This window comes from Panthera tigris, chromosome B2 (genome assembly GCF_018350195.1).
Source record: "Panthera tigris isolate Pti1 chromosome B2, P.tigris_Pti1_mat1.1, whole genome shotgun sequence".
NCBI lineage: Eukaryota > Metazoa > Chordata > Mammalia > Carnivora > Felidae > Panthera > Panthera tigris.
This window is the reverse complement of record NC_056664.1, coordinates 62,986,731-63,004,889: the sequence shown is the minus strand read 5'-3', so window position 1 is coordinate 63,004,889 and position 18,159 is coordinate 62,986,731. Positions and strand designations below refer to the sequence as shown.

The window sequence follows — 18,159 nt, the reverse complement described above, 5'->3', positions numbered from 1 at the left end:
GAACTTTTAGTCCTTTGCCATTATAATGAAACAAAAGTTACGAGTGAAATAGTAATTCCCCATACTCAGTGCTTATAAACTCTTTTAGACAAAGGAAACTATTATATCAGTATTTAAAGTTTTAGTATAACAACTTTATACTAAAGCTTGATTCTTGTTTGTTATATTTAACCTAAGTTGAAATGGCAATGCTACTCATAAGGCATAACTTATCTAAAGTGCTTCATTGTTTTGTTTTACTGATATCCAGTATAGAAATCAGTTTAATGGAGGTATGTTAATAAGAATGAAATAAGAGATTCCAAACTGGCTTCAGCAAACTAAGAAGAATATTCTTTACAACTTTTATTTAAAAAAAATGAAATGATGCTGCTTTTTCAAAATTCAGTTTTAATCTTTCATCAATAGCCAGGTCCAGCAATCTACCCTATAAATTTTGGCTTAGTTTAAATTATTTTTCAATGAAAGAAGTGAATTTGGCATCATGGAATTCTTATATATGAATATTCATTTCTTATACATGAATCTTCTTCTGATGGAAAATAAGATTCAGGGGCGCCTGGGTGGCGCAGTCGGTTAAGCGTCCGACTTCAGCCAGGTCACGATCTCGCGGTCCGTGAGTTCGAGCCCCGCGTCAGGCTCTGGGCTGATGGCTCGGAGCCTGGAGCCTGTTTCCGATTCTGTGTCTCCCTCTCTCTCTCTGCCCCTCCCCCATTCATGCTCTGTCTCTCTCTCTGTCCCAAAAATAAAAAATAAAAAAAAAAAAAAAAAAAAAAAAAAGAAAATAAGATTCAAAACCTTCTATCAAATGTTAAAAATATTTGATGGTAAGTTGCACTGATGTAGAACAGCATCACATTTCTTTAATAATGGTTGTAAAACTATGGGAACATATTGTAACAATCTGTAGAAACTTCACTTGTTCCTCTTCAGTTTTCTTCTTCCATTGGAAAATACACTACATTCTTCCTTTGCATGGAAGTATTGGTATTATTAAAAATACTGAAGGGACGCGTGGGTAGCTCAGTTGGTTGAGCATCAGACTCCTGATTTTGGCCCAGGTCATGATCTCATGGTTTGTGGGTTAGAGCTCCATTCAGGCTCTGAGCTAACAGTGTGGAGCCTGCTTGGGATTCTCTCTCTCTCTGCACTCCTCCCCACTCCCCCATCTCAAAATACATACGTAAACTTAAAAAAATACTGAATATAGGCAAATAAGCAAGTTTCTCAAATGGTCCAAATTACATTTTTTAAAGGTGAGAAGTAACTGGTTTCTTCTTTTTTCTCTTACTGACCCTACCCCACAGTCCATGGTAACCACTATTCTAGTCTGTTTCTATGAATTTAGCTTTCTCAGATTCCACGTATAAGTCATATCATACAGTATTTACCTTTTCTCTGTGGCAACTTATTTCACCTAGCAAAATGCCCTCAAGGTCCATCCATGTTGTCCTAAATAAAGATTTCCTCCTTTCTTGTGGCTGACTAGTATCTCCTTGTATATATACACCACATCTTCTTTATCCATTCATTTGTTGATGGACACTTAAGTTGTTTCTGTATCTTGGCTGTTGTGAATAATGCAACAATGAACATGGCAGTGTAGTAGGTACCTTTTCAATATACTGTCTTCATTTCCTGTGGATATATATGCCCAAAAGTGGGGTTGCTGGCTCAAATGGTAGTTCTATTTTTAATTTTTTGAGGAACCTGTGATGGTTGTATCAATATACATTCCCACAAATAACGCATACGGGTTCACTTTCCTCAGTATCCTCACCAACACTTGTTATCTCTATCTCTCTCTCTTTAAAAAAATGTTTTTAGGGGCGCCTGGGTGGCGCAGTCGGTTAAGCGTCCGACTTCAGCCAGGTCACGATCTCGCGGTCCGTGAGTTCGAGCCCCGCGTCAGGCTCTGGGCTGATGGCTCGGAGCCTGGAGCCTGTTTCCGATTCTGTGTCTCCCTCTCTCTCTGCCCCTCCCCCGTTCATGCTCTGTCTCTCTCTGTCCCAAAAATAAATTAAAAAAAAAATGTTTTTAAACATTTATTTATTTTTGCGAAACAGAGAGAGACACAGCATGAGCAGGGTAGCGGGAGAGAGAGAGAGGGAGACACAGAATCTGAAGCAAGCCCCAGGCTCCGAGCTGTCAGCACAGAGCCCAATGCGGGGCTCATACTCACAAACTTAGAGATCATGATCTGAGCCAAAGTCGGATGCTTAACCAACTGAGCCACCCAGGTGCCCCCCCTCTCTCTTTTTTGATGAGAGTCACTTTTAACACGTATGAGGTGATGTCTCATTGTGATTTTGATTTGCATTTCCCTCATAAGTGATATTGAGCCATTGGTTTCTTAACTTGCAGTAACAGTGAGTTGATTCTACAAGTCTAACCTACTTGACAACCTTTTTCTCCTCAATAACCATAACTCACTATGCAAGAATAGTTGTTTTGACCATTTTCCACACTATCTCAAAATTTTAAAAAAATCTCAAATTTAACATATTAATCTTTATAAGTTAACAGTTTTTACCATGTCGTTAGGCCTATTGTTTTGTTTAGCTGATATTTATTTGTTGGCAAGATTTTCCTGATGAACGAAGCAATGTGTCGGTTTACATTCTACTGCAAGCTCCCTAATCAGGATAACCACTCTGGAATACTCCTCATCACTGCATCTGTGTTGTCAAAACACACTCCTGTACAAAAATTGAACTCTAGACCATATTTGTTGACAATGTCATCCTTCATTATTTTTCTACAGCTCAGAAGTAGTCATACTCGTTGACAAATAAGCTGAAGAAAAAGATTCTTCCTTGTATCCCCATAATCTACAATTATACATATACCAAAAGAACTGCCACGTATTATGTATGCATTTGTCAGGATGTAGTAAAAATATTTTGCTGTTTTTATTTGTTCTTTGAATTGATATTAGCTAGTTAAAAAAACAACAACATGTCAAGCCATGTAATCCTTGACATATTCACTCAATATTTCCAAGCAAATGTCTTTGATGTCATCTTTCACTGATGCCTCAGCAATTGTATGTTTTTGTCTCAGCAATCTAAAGTACTACTTTAGAAGACATCTTCAAGGCACTAATGTTTGAATATCAAGTACTGAGCATTTGCTTCACTTGGCTTTTTATATCAAAGTTCATTCTTTCCAAATTCTTTTGCTTTTGAACTTATTAATGTTTTATGTGTAAATGTTGCTACATTTTGATGATTTCATTGCTTCATTAGACAGTTCATCTCTGCAAATAACATGCTATGCTTAAAACTTCACCATCAATGAACTGAACTCAATATATGAATGATCATATTTCCTAGTAAGACTAATATCAATTCTTTTGATCTTTATTTCTTTGCAATCACTTTCATGGTCACCAGTTAGTTTATTTCTGATGAAAAGATGTGTCAAAAACTCCCGTGAAGCTTGTTTTGCCATTAGTTGGTTGGGGTTAAAAATAAACAATACAAATTTTACTTCCCTAACTTGACTAAAACTTAAAATAATTAAAAATAATAATCTATAAAAATAAATGATTACATTTTCTCAGATTTTTTTGTGGATTACAGTTTACAAACTAACCTCAAAATGTCACATGTTTTGCTGAGGCCCTATTGTTTATGACTTATAGGCAGTTAGCACCCTTGTGACTCCATGTGCTTCAACAACTCACATCTAGCCTACTGGATGAGTCCAATAATCACTGGAATACACAGCAATATTAAATTGCTATAAAAGTTTCTGAACATGTATTTTCAATTTCTGTACTTATCATGGTCCAGGATCACCTTGTCTGAGTACCAGACTTAAATAGCATTGTATTACACAGCACCTGTGGTTTATTAACTCCTATCTCTTTTATGGGACAATCCTCTCAATTCTTCTATTTCCTTTTAAATTCTTTTGACTAGGTGAAAAGTGGTCTAGGCTTTAAAAGAAAGGAAATACAGGGCCGCCTGGGTGGCTCAGTTGGTTAAGCATCCAACTCTTGGTTTCAGCTCAGGTCATGATCTCATGGTTTGTGAGTTCGAGTCTTGCATTGGGCTCCGTGCTGACAGTGTGGAGCCTGCTAGGGATTCTCTCCCTTCCTCTTCCTGCCCCTCCTCTGCTCGTTCTCTCTCTATCTCTCTCAAAAAATGAATTAAAAAATTAAAAAAAAAAAAGAAAGAAAGCAAATATAGGGGCACCTGGGTGGCTCAGTCGGTTGGACGTCAGCTCAGGTCATGATCTCATGGTTTGTGAGATCGAGTCCTGCATCAGGGATTCTCTCCCTTCCTCTCTCTGCCCCCACCCCCCTCCCGCTCTCTCTATCTCTCTCTCTCTCAAAAAAAAAAAAAAAAGAAAAAGAAAATAAAAAGCAAATGTGGGGTTAGTTTTTAGGAAAATGCAGATAGGCCTGTCTATTTTCTCTGATCTTGTCCCTTTCTCCTCTTTCTCCATCATGTAGTTCTCCCATGTAGGGATGTAGGCACTTTGTCTGATGGCAGTCTTGTTTCATTGGCTGACATTTCCCCACCTAATTAATCATCTGTCTTAGTGTTCGTTTAGCTCATTCCAATGTTTCCAGAAAGTGACAATGCTGACATTTTTGTAACAGAATCAAAATGGGGTTAAATAAAACAATTAATTCTAAGTCATAGAATATTTTCTAAGAGTGTCCTAATTTGATATTTCAAGGTAAGTCTATAAGACTTTCAAAATCTGAACAGGAAGAGTAGTTAAGATTTGAGAAAGTTTCATAGATTTGTTTATCTTTGTAATCCTGTTATTGTTAGAAAATGTGTCTAATTGTTAGAGATAATGTGACAGAAAAAGAAAGTAAATAGTTTGTTTTTAAGAAAACCCATTATAAGTAATTAGTCTTGAAGTTAAAAAGCAAGATATATAGGAGTATAGAGGTGGAGCATGAGGGAGATCTTTAGGATTGTTGTTAAGTCTTACATATAAAAGATTAAAAATGAAAGTGTCATCCCATGTGGGGTGTGGGGAATTTACCTATTTCATTCATTGCTTTAGTTTTTCTCATATGAGAAATTATCTAATGAAAGTATATTAGACACTCTCAAGCCATGCAATTTTGATAAAACAAAAAAGGGACTAGTGCACCATTCTCAACATTAAATTAGAAGCATAACTCCTTTTGAATTAGTAATTTTTATGCCATCTCCGTTTTACTTTGAAAGGGTTTTATCTCTATGGCAACAACTGCAAAGAAATACATCATATTCATTTCCATCAGCTCCCATTGAAAATTATTTTAAGCCCATAGTAAGTTAGCAGTATAGTACACAAAAATTTATAACCATAGACCCAAGGATTTATTGATAAAAAGAGGCAGTACTACTTACATAGTAAATCAGTCCCTTGACATTTCCTAGCTTGGGAATTATACTTAATTAGCATGTTTCAGAAATTTTATATCATTTGAGAAAAAAATAAATGACACTTTATAGAATGTGTACAGAGATATAAAAAGTGAAAAATTGCCAAAAGAAATAAAAATAAGAACAATTTAATTTTGGCAACATTTTACTCTGATATCATTTCCATTATACCAATAAAGCAAAATCTTCTAAGAAGTTAGAATTGTATTCTAGCAAAATGGATTTCTAAAACAAAGTAAATGAATTCAGACAAATGGCTGATAACAGAAGCTCTTGTAAGATACCGTGGGTAATTTACAAAGGAAAGAAAACACAGATAGAAAGGTTAAATGAAATGCCTATACTTCACCAGATGCTTAAGAATCTAGCAAAATTCTGAAATTACAATAATAGATCTTTTCTTCTCCAATGCCCCGCCTCCCTTCCACCTTTTCAGTTTGGCTTCCTCTATTTCTATATTTCTAGCTGCTTTTACTTGAGTGAGTTGGGCCTGCTGTCCATGAAGGAAAAAAGTAGTTATAATGTTACTTGCCTGAAAACGATGAACAATCTTGAGACCAATGCCACTTATGTTTTATTAAGTCATATCTATGCTGAAAAATTCTTTCTGTATGAGATAAACATGCATAGTGCCTTGACTCCTACTCTGTCCCCGAAGAGAGCATCCATGCCCCTCCTGTCTTCCAATGTGTCCTCAACGTAGAGGTGCTTACTCATGTTCACACTTGGGTCTTGTCTTTTATTTATTATTGTTTCATGTTGCTTGCAACTTCAATTTCTCCCTATTTGTTGATTTCCTTGCCTCATTTTGTAAGTGTACTCAATTAGAAAATAAAATGAAACAAAATGACAACAAAAAGCTTCTCCTTGACCTCTCCAGATGTGATCTTAAGCCATCCCTCTTTATACCTCAGCTTCTGAAAAGAATAGTCGATAATTTCCTTTCTCAATAACTACTATACTTTCAAGACCCATAAAATTTCATATCTGCTTCTGCACAGCACAGCTACTCTCAAAACCAGCCTTGTTCCAGATCACCAAAGGCTTTTCCTCAGACCCCATCCTCCCTAATGTCTCTGAAACATTTCTAATCAGTTGGCTATCCCCTTCCTTTCAAAACTGTTCTCTTATTCCATTTCTCTATACAGTTGACCCTTGAACAACTCAGGGGTTAGGGGTGCTGACCCCTGCACAGTTGAAATCTGTGTATCTTTTGACTCCCCCCAAAACTTAACTACTAATAGCCTACTATTGACCAAAAGGCTTACTTATAACAATAGTCGATTAACACATATTTTATATGTTTTATATACTATATTCTTATAATAAAACCAGAGAAAAGAAAATATCATTAAGAAAATCATAAGGAAGAAAAAATACATTCACAGGACCGTATTTATCAAAAATCAATGTGATTAAGTGGACCTGCACAGTTCAAACCCATGTTGTTCAAGGGTCAAATGTACTTTTAACTTTCTCATTCACCTCCACTCACCCCTATATATAAATTTACCTTAATTTCAAGGTTCTGTCCTCAGTTCTTTTCTTTCTACAGTCTCTCCCTTGGCCATCCTATCTAGCCTGGTGGCTTCAATTATCACCTATAAACCGATGACTTCTTAACAGAAAACTCCGTCTTCTTCCTTATGATCTCAATCCAGGTTTTAAGGAGCTGGTACATTTCCATTTGCAGATCCTTTTGGCTACTCTAATGCTGTAGGCTTGACACTGACTCATCTCCAAAAGAATGTTTTCCTCTAGTATTTTCTACTTTGGTTAATGGCACTATCACCATTTCAGATTTGATACTTTAGTCACCACTTTTGATACTTAATTCTATTGCCTTGTCTCTGCTCATTCTGTTTCTTTGATATCTGTCCCATCTGGTCATTTCACATTATTTTTATAAGCATCACCTGAGTTTAGCCTTTTATTACTTATTGATTAGACTAAAAAAATAGTTCTATCACTTGCTCCAATATAAAACACACACATTCACACTCTCTATCTGTCTCTCTCTCATGGTGAGGTTATTATTAATCAGCATTTTCATCATGTCTTCCCTTCTCTTCAAAAACCATGAAGGGCCCTGCACTGGTAATGTTAAGGATGATGTTTATTCCACCTCTGGTACAGATGTAGGTGGTGGCAGAGTTGGTGCCCAGCTACCACGGATGCTGGCTGCTAATGGCTTCAGTCTGTGTTCTTCTCCAGAGGTTTGCCTTAGTCTACAGGAACTGCCTTGCCTGTAGGTACCTCAGAAGTTTCTTCCCCTCTCCCCACCTAGTATGGTCGGTGGGTATCCAAGCCTCACCCCATACTCCAATGTAGGGATAAATTCTCTGGGCTCCAGGATACCTGGCGGGGTCTGGCTAAGAGTAGACTTCTGAAATCACATTTTTGCCTGTGGTCTTCTTCCTTTTTCCGCTTCCCTCACTCTTACAGGTCTCTTCTGAAAATCAGTTACACAAGAACTCCATCTTAGATTCTCCTTTTAGGGAAACCTGACTGAAGTCAACTTCCATGGTACCTCACATAAAACAGGCACTCAAATGTTTCTTGAGTAAATAAAATAGGCTTTCAGATTTCTCAGAGAGGTTTTCGTTCAAAATGCAGTTGCTTCTCTCAAAATAGGCATTCTCATTATTTTCTTCCTTTTCTAACTTTTTGCTAATTAGCTCTTGTCTTTTCCTCTCAGTGTACAGATTTTGGTTAGGCTGTATTTATAAGACCTTCAAATTCTCTTAAAGATAAACTATAAACATGATCGAATAAGTACACAATTGAAGTGTTTAATTTAAATTTAAACATGATTTAAATGCATGCTATTAAAGTGTTTTTTGAAAAGGTGTGGAACATTGTATAAAACACATGGCCAATGGAGAGTGTGCAGTGACAGGCTTCAGTATGGCAGAAAGTATGGCACTGTTTTCTTCGATGGTATTTTGCTCTTTTCATGATATTTTCTGGGGTTAATGCTCCTTTTTTTTAAGTTTTTAAAAATGTGTTTATTTTGCGAATGAGAGAGAGGGAGTGAGTACGTGCAGGGGAGGGGCAGAAAGACAGACAGAGAGAATCCTAAGCAGGCTCCACACTGTCAATGCAGAGCCTGACGCAGGGTTCAATCCCACAAATTGTGAGATCATGACCTGAGCTGAAATCAAGAGTCAGACACATAACTGACCGAGCTACCCAGGCGCCCTGGAGTTAATGTTCTTAAGTGGCATTATTAATGAATATAATATTATTATTATTGAATGCATATAAATGGTGTGTGTTTATATTACTGAATTTTATGTGCATATGAGGCATTAAATGTACTTTTAGATATTCTTTTTCGTGGTCCCTTAATATCTCTGACATTGAAAATACTAAAAACGCTCCTTGCTAGTGTTCAGGTGTGCATAGTTTAGTTATTTTTGAATCACAAATGACAAATAACAACATAGTGGTCACAGCATATGTTGTGTACTGTTAAGAATTTTAAAAGTACAATAAAAACACAGATATATGCATGTCACATGCATGTATGTGATTCGCTGAACAAGTTAAAAATGTCAAATAGATGTCAAATGTATCTATAACTATTCATGAAAAAAATATCCAAGTACAAGTTTACTGGTTTTTAAGGAAAATTAGGAAAAGTCAGTTCTAAGTTATTTCTAGAAAATTCAAGAACTACTCTGAATACTGTTATGCCAGATATTTAGAAATAAGAGTACTGTACCATTTGCTTATATTCCATAAAAGAGAAATTTCCAACTTTCTTAGAATTGTTGCATCACATTTATTTTGCAATGTCTCTACTGCTCCCCTGAAAAGTGAAACATAACATACTGAGAAAACTAAAGTGCTATAAAATTAAGCTTGGTTTCAGAATCTGTGCTATCACCTAAGGTAACTCAAAATGGTATTTTGAGTTTTACAAAGTTGAGGTCTTGTATTGTTTATTATAAACATAATGCTGGCTTTCTAAGTCATTAGGCCATAAAAATGTTTCATGTTCCAAGTGTTTTGCCTTTCTGAAACTTGTATGTTTATATTTTCCAAATTGATTAATAACTTGTGATTAATTCTTGGTCTTGGCAGTTGCCTTCATATATATTCACTGCATGCCAAATGGATAAATAACTCTGTACTTGACATTCCCAGTGGTAAATGTACCAAATAGCTACTAACACATTCAGTGTGATGTTCTAAACAATACTGATGCAGGAATATTAGCATACTGTCACTTTGGAGGAAAGTGCCTTCTCCTTTTCCATTCTCTTTAAGTGTTTCTATGACTAAGTAGTTAATATTTATAAGATTCTTTCATAGAACACCTGTCACTAGATTGCATTCAAAGTGCTCCTGACTTAATCTCAGAACATACCTGAGGGCTAAATTGTGATGAAACAGATAAATTTAGATTAGAATCTTGAACGATTTGCCGGAAGTCACAAGTTAATCCAGTCCCACAGCTGGAAACAGAACAGCTCTGTTCCCCAGATCCCCACTGAGCAGCCAGTGCTTGTTCCCAGCTGTTGGTGCAGGATAAACAGGGCACGGGCACAAAATGTGTACTCTTTACAATGTGTGGAGACCAGAGAAGGACCAGCTTACTTCTCTACAGTTGTCCCTTATAATGTGTGGCCTTAATGAGAAAAATACATGGCTTTGGTCAAATTCTCAACATTCTCCATTTTAAAGACATGGAAATCCGGGTTTTGGATTGGAACAACAAAACAGACAGTAAGGGCTTCTTATTATACGGAATAAAGAGATTAATGGCCTGAAGTCTTGAAGAATTATTGAATGTTTCTGGACATCAGTTTCATTATCTCGTGGACTGGAATAACACCATTGTTCCCTTTCAGCTCTAAAATCTGACAACTGGATGTCTCTGAAATGGCCCCCAGGCCCATACACTGAAGCAGCTCCCTGTCTCTATGGGCCTCAGGGAGATGTGTCTCCAGTTTAAAGGAGGCCCCATAAGTTGTCAGGCTACTTACGCAGCAGAGACCAGTTCTTGGGTGTATTCACATAAATAAATAAGCCATTCAGAATCAGCACTCTGTTTACAAAATATGAAACATTTCTCTTTATTAATCCAAATAACAGCTGATAAAGCTATTCTGTTACAATACAAATGGTGTCATTTGGCCCTTTATTTAAATGAATAAGGACCTCAGCTTGCTGTGGTTTAGCGACCTATATGAGTATTATTGGAATTAAACCGTTGGTTACAATCTCTTTTTCTTGTTATAGCTGTCCCAGAGCACTTTGTGAAATCTTCTGCTTCAAGTGCACTGTAGAGACTCATTAATTAGAGTGAAGTTTACCACAATGGACCATTGTCCATTACTGTCATTAACTAGCTGTGATACTGATCTAAGGGGTGGCCTGTTCTCATAATGTCTGGGCTACATCTCATATTATGTCTTTTTTCACCTGTTTCTAATAAGACTGAGCTAGAAGTCTCCCAAAGTCTTGTTTCTTTATCCTTCCCACTAGTCAGAGTGTGAGGCAAAAGTAGAGGAGTCCTGTCTGTGCTACACAACTACCTCTTTGTAAGCATTTGTTTGACATTAACATATGTTAGCCTCTTTCTCTTCTTCCTGCCTTACTGCATTGCTTCAGCAACTACATTTGATGCAGTTTTGGTGGACACCAAACCAAACTGGAGTAAGCAGGAATATCTGAGTGGCACAACACTGGGAGAAAATTGTGAAGTACAAATTTTCAGATAAAACAGACCAATGTCATTCCTTGAACTTCTTTCTCAAAGTTCTCTGAAATTCTGATTCTGTATCTTGAGGAGCTTCTAACGGACAATATTAGAAAATCTCACAAGCACTAAATCATACCTTATTATATGATCAGTTGATGAAGTTACATGCTATTGGGACTTCATCAGTCAGGACAAGCAGAGGAAATTAATATGCAAAGTAATAAATGATACACTTTTGCTACTAGAAATGTATCATATAATAAAGGTAAGAAGACTACTATGCTAGTATATTCTATACTGATTTCCCACTTAATCTCTGAAATAGGTATAAAATGATGAAAGCATATAGATGACTTATATTTTCCTATTTATACACACATATAACATATAACACTCAAAGCACATAAAAAAGAACTGAATAAAGTCAGATTATAAATGTACAAAATCTGTACATAAGATATATAAAGATACAGATATTTACAATGTTTGAATGCTTTATATTCCTAGTAGAAATGGTACTTCTGACCAAAAGAATATAAATGAAAGCAAACCATCATACGATTTTTATATGGTAGAATTTGTATTATAGTATATTTTTTTCTCTCTAGGTGGCTATTTTAACTCAGTTAAGAGTTTTCTCAATTATATAATATTGACCTCCTATAAATATTAATTTTAATAGCCTTATAGGTAAATAGGGGATAACTAGATAATTCTAAATGGTAAGTGAGTTTCTAGAAAGACAACAAATAACGACACACAGAGTAGTATCAGGTACTGAAACAATGGTGATGGTTCCCAAAGTCTGCTCTGGAGCTCTGCAAATAGAAACACAGGGATAGGGTTGCCTGAGTGGCTCGGTTGGTTAAGTGTCTGACTTGATTTTGGCTCAGGTCACGATCTTATGGTCAATTAACATGGTTTGTGAGCATGTCATGAGTTCAAGCCCTGAGTCGGGCTCTGTGTTGACAGCCTTGTTGGGATTCACTCTCTCTCTCTCCCCACCTCCCCTGCTAGCATTCTCTGTCTCTTTCTCTCTCAAAATAAATAAAGAAAGAAATTTAAAATATAAGAAATGCAAGGATAAATGTAAATTTGATCATTTTTATCCTCTAAGTTTCATATTTGGTTTTGTACATCCGAGTAAGATGTTGGGGAAAAGTTGCATAGCCCTTGGAACCCCTAGGTATACAATTTCCCAGTTACGCATCTAAAAATGTCATATAGGATCTAAAATGGTATTTCTTGGAAACTCTCAAGGTAATCCTTAAGAAGATATCCTTAAGAAATTTCACAGGAAGTAAATGGAAAAAGATGTCATTTGTATAGCCAGGAAGTTTAAAACATGTGCAACAAACATGAAACATTAGTTGTAGAATGCAGAACCTCTAAGATGTTATTTACAATATGTATATTTACATATTTATAAATGGATCCAAGCCAAAAAAGGTGATTTTCCCCCCTATATTTATGTTCTACCTAGGACCAGAATTAAAACAATTATTTAAAAAAAAAGTTGACTTTTTCCTTATAGCAATTCAAATTCTTGGTACAAGGAAACCAGCAATAGCATTAGTGAGTGAGCAGAATTATGGATATACTCATTGTACATTTTAAAGGTCAGTGTCAGTTTCAATACATAGAGATAAGAAGATAATCTTATATTTCTCTCTCATCTTCATGTGCAACTAAATTACTTTCTGAAGCTGAAAATTCATCATTATTCATTCTTTTCTCTATAAGGCTCCTCCCTAAAATTCAAGCCCATGTAAAATAATTTAATCTCAACTACAGACTATTGTTAGTGGTTTTCTACCAGGCCCTGAACTCACGTCATTGGAACTATGAGGTAATTCTATGGCTCTGAAATTAGCACTGTGGAATAAGCTACCCTAAAAAAAAATTTTTTTTTTACCATAAAATTTCTGTTCAGGCTCAAAATTAGAACCCAGCAATAAAAAATGAAAGAGTGAGGTGTCATCTTGGTCCAACCAAACAACCTCTATTTGGGGCAGCAACTAGCTGACTCACCAACAAAATGTTTTTTTCAGAGACCTAGAGTGATTTCTTTAAAAAAGTCCATGGTAGTTTCATGCCAACCATGAGATGACTATTCAGACATGCACTTAATGTGATTAAAATGGAAAAATCCAAGGTTACATTAAAACAGTAATTTTTTATGTTTTGGGAGGTGCTATTAAGAATATTAGGAAATTCTGTAGGAATCTACATCTTAGAGGGAATTTTTATAAATGTGAGTTCTTTTGAGATATATCATGTGAACTTCTATAAACATGCTTAGTTGTCTGAAATACTCTTTCACTGAGATACTTTTCTGGGCTTCCATTCAGTTCTTATCTTTATCTCTCTATCGGATTCCCTATTGGTGCCTCTCCTTCCTCAAAATTCACCCCCTTTTACACCTTTCTTGCAATTTTTATTTCTAACGCTCTCTCAATTATTCAACTGAAACTTCTCTCTCAGCTGGCACCAATTCCAGCCACCTCTTCTTTTATCCAACATCTTTCCTCTGACTTTGTTCCAAATTTTAATCCTATTCAAACTTCCATGCATTCTGAAATGCTCTTCTGTTGACTTTTTGGCCCTGCAGTATCCTGGTACCCTATCCTGGCCCTTCTCTGACCTCACCAGGGCTGAACATCCTCTTGGCCTCCATGCTGTTCTCCCTTACTTCTCTCTGACATACTGTCATCTTAAGTTTAGGGTCAATGCTAAGCATTAGTTGAATTTTTAAAATTGTGTTAATCTATAAAGGATGTGAGACTTAAAAATGTGGCAGCCAAATTTTTTACTTCTAAGACTTCATAAAGATTACAAAGTAAAAAATAGATATACAATGACATATGACAGATTCAAAGAAGAACCTCAGGAGGTTAAGAAAAAAAAATTATAAATCTCAGATATATATTGCCACCAAACATTGCTGAGGTTAAGAGAAGCTTTTAAGTACAAGAAGCATCCTGCGACTATATTTTATTAAATGAACACTTCATAATCTAAGATTTAGCAGCTTAAAGGACAGTGAAAAGATTAAAATGAATTAATAAACATTTGACACAGAATTTTGGTGTGGTACTTGGAGAGAAACTAATGTTCTTATTGTGCTTACAGAAAACTGTACACAAAGGGTTAAAGAGAAAAAGAAAAGGAATTTATCAATCAGAATCTGTATGGTTTAATAAAAAGAATAATAGTAATATTAACATGTTTCAATGATGTTTGATATTTTTCAAAGTATGTGACATCTATATTTGAAACTAACCATAACTGTGAGATATTGGTAAAGTAGAAGCTATTAGCTATTTAACCATTGAGGAAAACCAACAAGTCAATTATTTGTTTAAAATTAAATGTTCTACTTTCATTAAAGACATTTATGCCCAAAAGTAAAGTGTATAAGACTGGCCACATATTTTATATGCCATTGCAATTAACTTAATGACAGCCAATTCCTTCCTGGTCAAACACCCATAAGCAAAATGTAAGAGTTTTGTTGACAATGCATCATCAAAAAATAAATTTAAATTCATAGATTTTTCTGTTGTTTTCTATTGCAAGCATCAGTGAAGTGGGAAAATGGTCTCTGTTTGTAGAACATGTGTATGTAAGTATGTGTGTATGCATACACACACATACACATACAAGTACATTAGTATCTCTAAAAGAGCTGAGTGCTACCTAACTCTTGAGAAGAGAAGAAATGGTAGCACTAAGATGGACCTAACTGCAAATATGTAAGAATGGTCATTTCTTTAATTTGCTTCCATTTTAAGTAGCTTCAAAGCAGCGTAAGTTGTGGAGTGTATTTGGAAATAATAATTTGTAAATGTGGATAATGCCAATATCTGTTCCAGCTATTTTCCTCAATAAATACGGCACTTGTGAAAGGCAGCAGTAATAATGACAAGCCATGCCTAACGGTATCCATAAAATTCTATTACATTCTTCAGTTTCTGACACGTTACTCTTGATAGAAGATAAAAGAAAAGTAATATTAAGTTATTGGGATTATACATATTTATAAATGGAGTAAATTTGCATAAGGTAGTGATTGAACTTTATAATTTGAATATGTTCCCCATAATTATCACAAAGAATACATAAGTTTAATTTATTCTTTAACACACCTTCCTCTGAAATGCAAGCTTTGATAGGGTACAATTTTAATTTGAAGCATTATTATTTTTTAAAAGCCTCATTTGAATATTTTTTTTTCATTTCAGCAAGTATCTGACAAAGGCTCTCATAATTATCTTACAAGCCAAATTAAGAATTGTGGGTGGGAAAGAGGTAGAGTTGAATGTATTTGTACATGATTTAATTATCATGCCACAAGAACATCAATGATAATCAAGATGGCAGCCATTGCTGGTGTTATGTGAACTTGTCAGCTTCTGTTCTGTTCAGGATTTATTAAAGATTTGCATGAAGACTTAGAGGATAGGTTTATCAAATTTTAAGGTGATATAAAGCTGGGAGCTATTTCACTGGAAAGAAAACTAATAGAATGACATTCGAGACCAAAATTCAGAAGATAAAATGTAATAAGGACAAAGATCAATTCCTACTCTGCAATTCAAAAGGGCAACTGAACAACAACAGGATGGATGAAAATCTGACTTGGCAGAAGTTTTCATTAAAATAAAAGAGAAGGAACATCAAACTGACCACATGTTTGTATAAATCAAAAGTGTGATATCACTGTCCAATTAAAAATTTGTTAAGAAGATGGATCTCATGTCAAATGTACTTACCATGCACACAGACAACTCTGCCATGGGAAGAATAATTCAAACATAATGCCTTAGACCTCACCTCACCCATCTAGCTCCATAATTTCCATCTTAAACAATCTACAGAGTATACATTTTTGGGTATTGAAGCTAAATCTGCTTATTATTTTTCTACTTTATTGACTTACAGTTGGAAAAATTATATATAGTTAAGGCATACAACTTGATGATCTAATCTACATTGTGAACTATTCGCCACAATTAAGCTAATTAACATATCCATCACCTCACAGATAATTACCCTTTTTTTTTCTTGTGGTGAAAACACGCAAGATCTACCCTTTTAGCAAATTTCAAGTATACAATATTAATTATAGTCTCTTTGCTGTACATTAGATCTCTAGAAGTTATTTATCTTGCATAACTAAAGCTATACACTTTGACCAACATCTCCCCTAGCTCCCTCATCCTAGCCTCTGGTAACCACCATTCTACCTCTGTTTATATGAATCTGACATTTTTGGATTTAGACATATAAGTGAGAACATGCAGTATTTGTCTTTCTGTATATCTGGCTTAACTCACTTAGCATAATGTCCTCCATATTCACCCATGTTATTACAAATGACAGGATTTCCTCCTTTTTAAAGACTGAATAATATTCCATTATGTGCACACGTGTGTGTGTGTGTGTGTGTGTGTGTGTGTGTGTGTGATCACATTTTCTTTATCCATTCACCTGTCAACACATGTTTAAGTTGTTTGCATATCATGGGAGTGCAAATATTTCCTTGAATTGCTGGTTTCATTTCCTTTGGATAGATACCCAGAAGTGTAATTGCTGGGTCATAAGGTAGTTCTATTTTTAATTTTAAGAAACCTCCATGCTCTTTTCTACGGTGGCTGTCCCAATTTACATTCCTACCAACAGTGCGCTAGGGTTCCCTTTTCTCTGCATCCGTACCAACACTTCTTATCTCTTGTGTTTCTGATAATAGCCATTCTAACAGGTGTGAGGTGATAGCTCATTATGGTTTTGATTTGCATTCCCTGATTATTAGCGATATTTGGCAACTTTTAATGTACATGTTGGCCATTTGTATGTCTTATTTTGAGAAATGTCTAAGTCAGGTTCTTTGCCCATTTTTAAATTGTGTTACTAGAGGTTTGCTGTTGAGGTGCTTGAGTTCCTATATTTTCTGGATATTAACTAGGGGGGTATAATTTATCACTCAGTTTCCAAGAAAGGAGAGAGGTTAGAAGGAAAATGTCCCCTGGATACTGAACATAGAAAGTAACTCAGAAACATGGTCCTAGATGCAGTTAGACATCTTGGCCATTATGTGAGAAAACAGAAAAAGAAGCTTAAAAATTAACTTCACAAGGTCATTTCATTTAGCTCTCTGCTCCCAGTGGTTTAAACGCTTAAGGCAGACTCAAAAGCCCAGATCTAGAGAAATAATTTTTTATTTTTCTCCCTAGGACTACTTAAAACTTTCATCAGGTGGATTAATGAACTCCTGAATAGAGAGGGGCTGGAGATCCGAAGGGGAAACTATAATTGTATATACAGGTGTTGGGAGTAGAACTCAAGTATGCTACTTTATAAATAATTTTTAAATATCAGCATAATTCCACTTATTAGCCATGTATCCTATCTGAGTTGTTTAAAACCTTAGTTTCTCTATAAGGATGATAGTATTTTATACTTCCTAGAGCTATTGTGAGAAATAAATAATGAAATACTAAGATGAAGCATTTAGCACATTATAGGTAACCCATAAATCTTAGCCATTACTCACAAAAGTTTTCCTTTTCTTTTCTTAGCCATCAAAATTTACTAATAAGCCTTTTTGTGTTTACTAAACTAGCCATTGGGCATAAAATCTAGACACAGAATTTTTTAATTTTGATTTTTTCCCAAATCAAATCTTAATTGTCCCACCAAAAAATATAAAAAACAAAAACAAAGGAACAAAGCCACTCTAGTAGAAGGAGTTAGTTTAAAAAAAATACACAGAAGCATCGTCTCAATCTTAAACTCCAGTAGAAGTATATGGTCTATAGTACCGGGCATACTTGCCACATTTTGCTCTGCCCTAAATAAGACCACACAAGTTCAGTCCCATTCCTGATATATCCAGAAAGTCCATGAGTATTTTCTGGGAATTATTATCAGTGTGTTAGGAGTTAGGAATCCACATAAAAGAAAGAGTTAAGAGAAATGGGATGTTATTGACCTGATAAAAGCTAAACCTTGGTAAAATATACCACTGGTTCCCAAATATTTGAA

General features: G+C 35.4%; 1 protein-coding gene across 8 annotated transcripts in view; it reads right to left on the bottom strand.

Moving 5' to 3' along the window:
* COL19A1 (collagen type XIX alpha 1 chain) overlaps positions 1-18,159 on the bottom strand; it is a 394,980-nt gene that overhangs the window by 182,684 nt on the left and 194,137 nt on the right. The window lies entirely within an intron of this gene.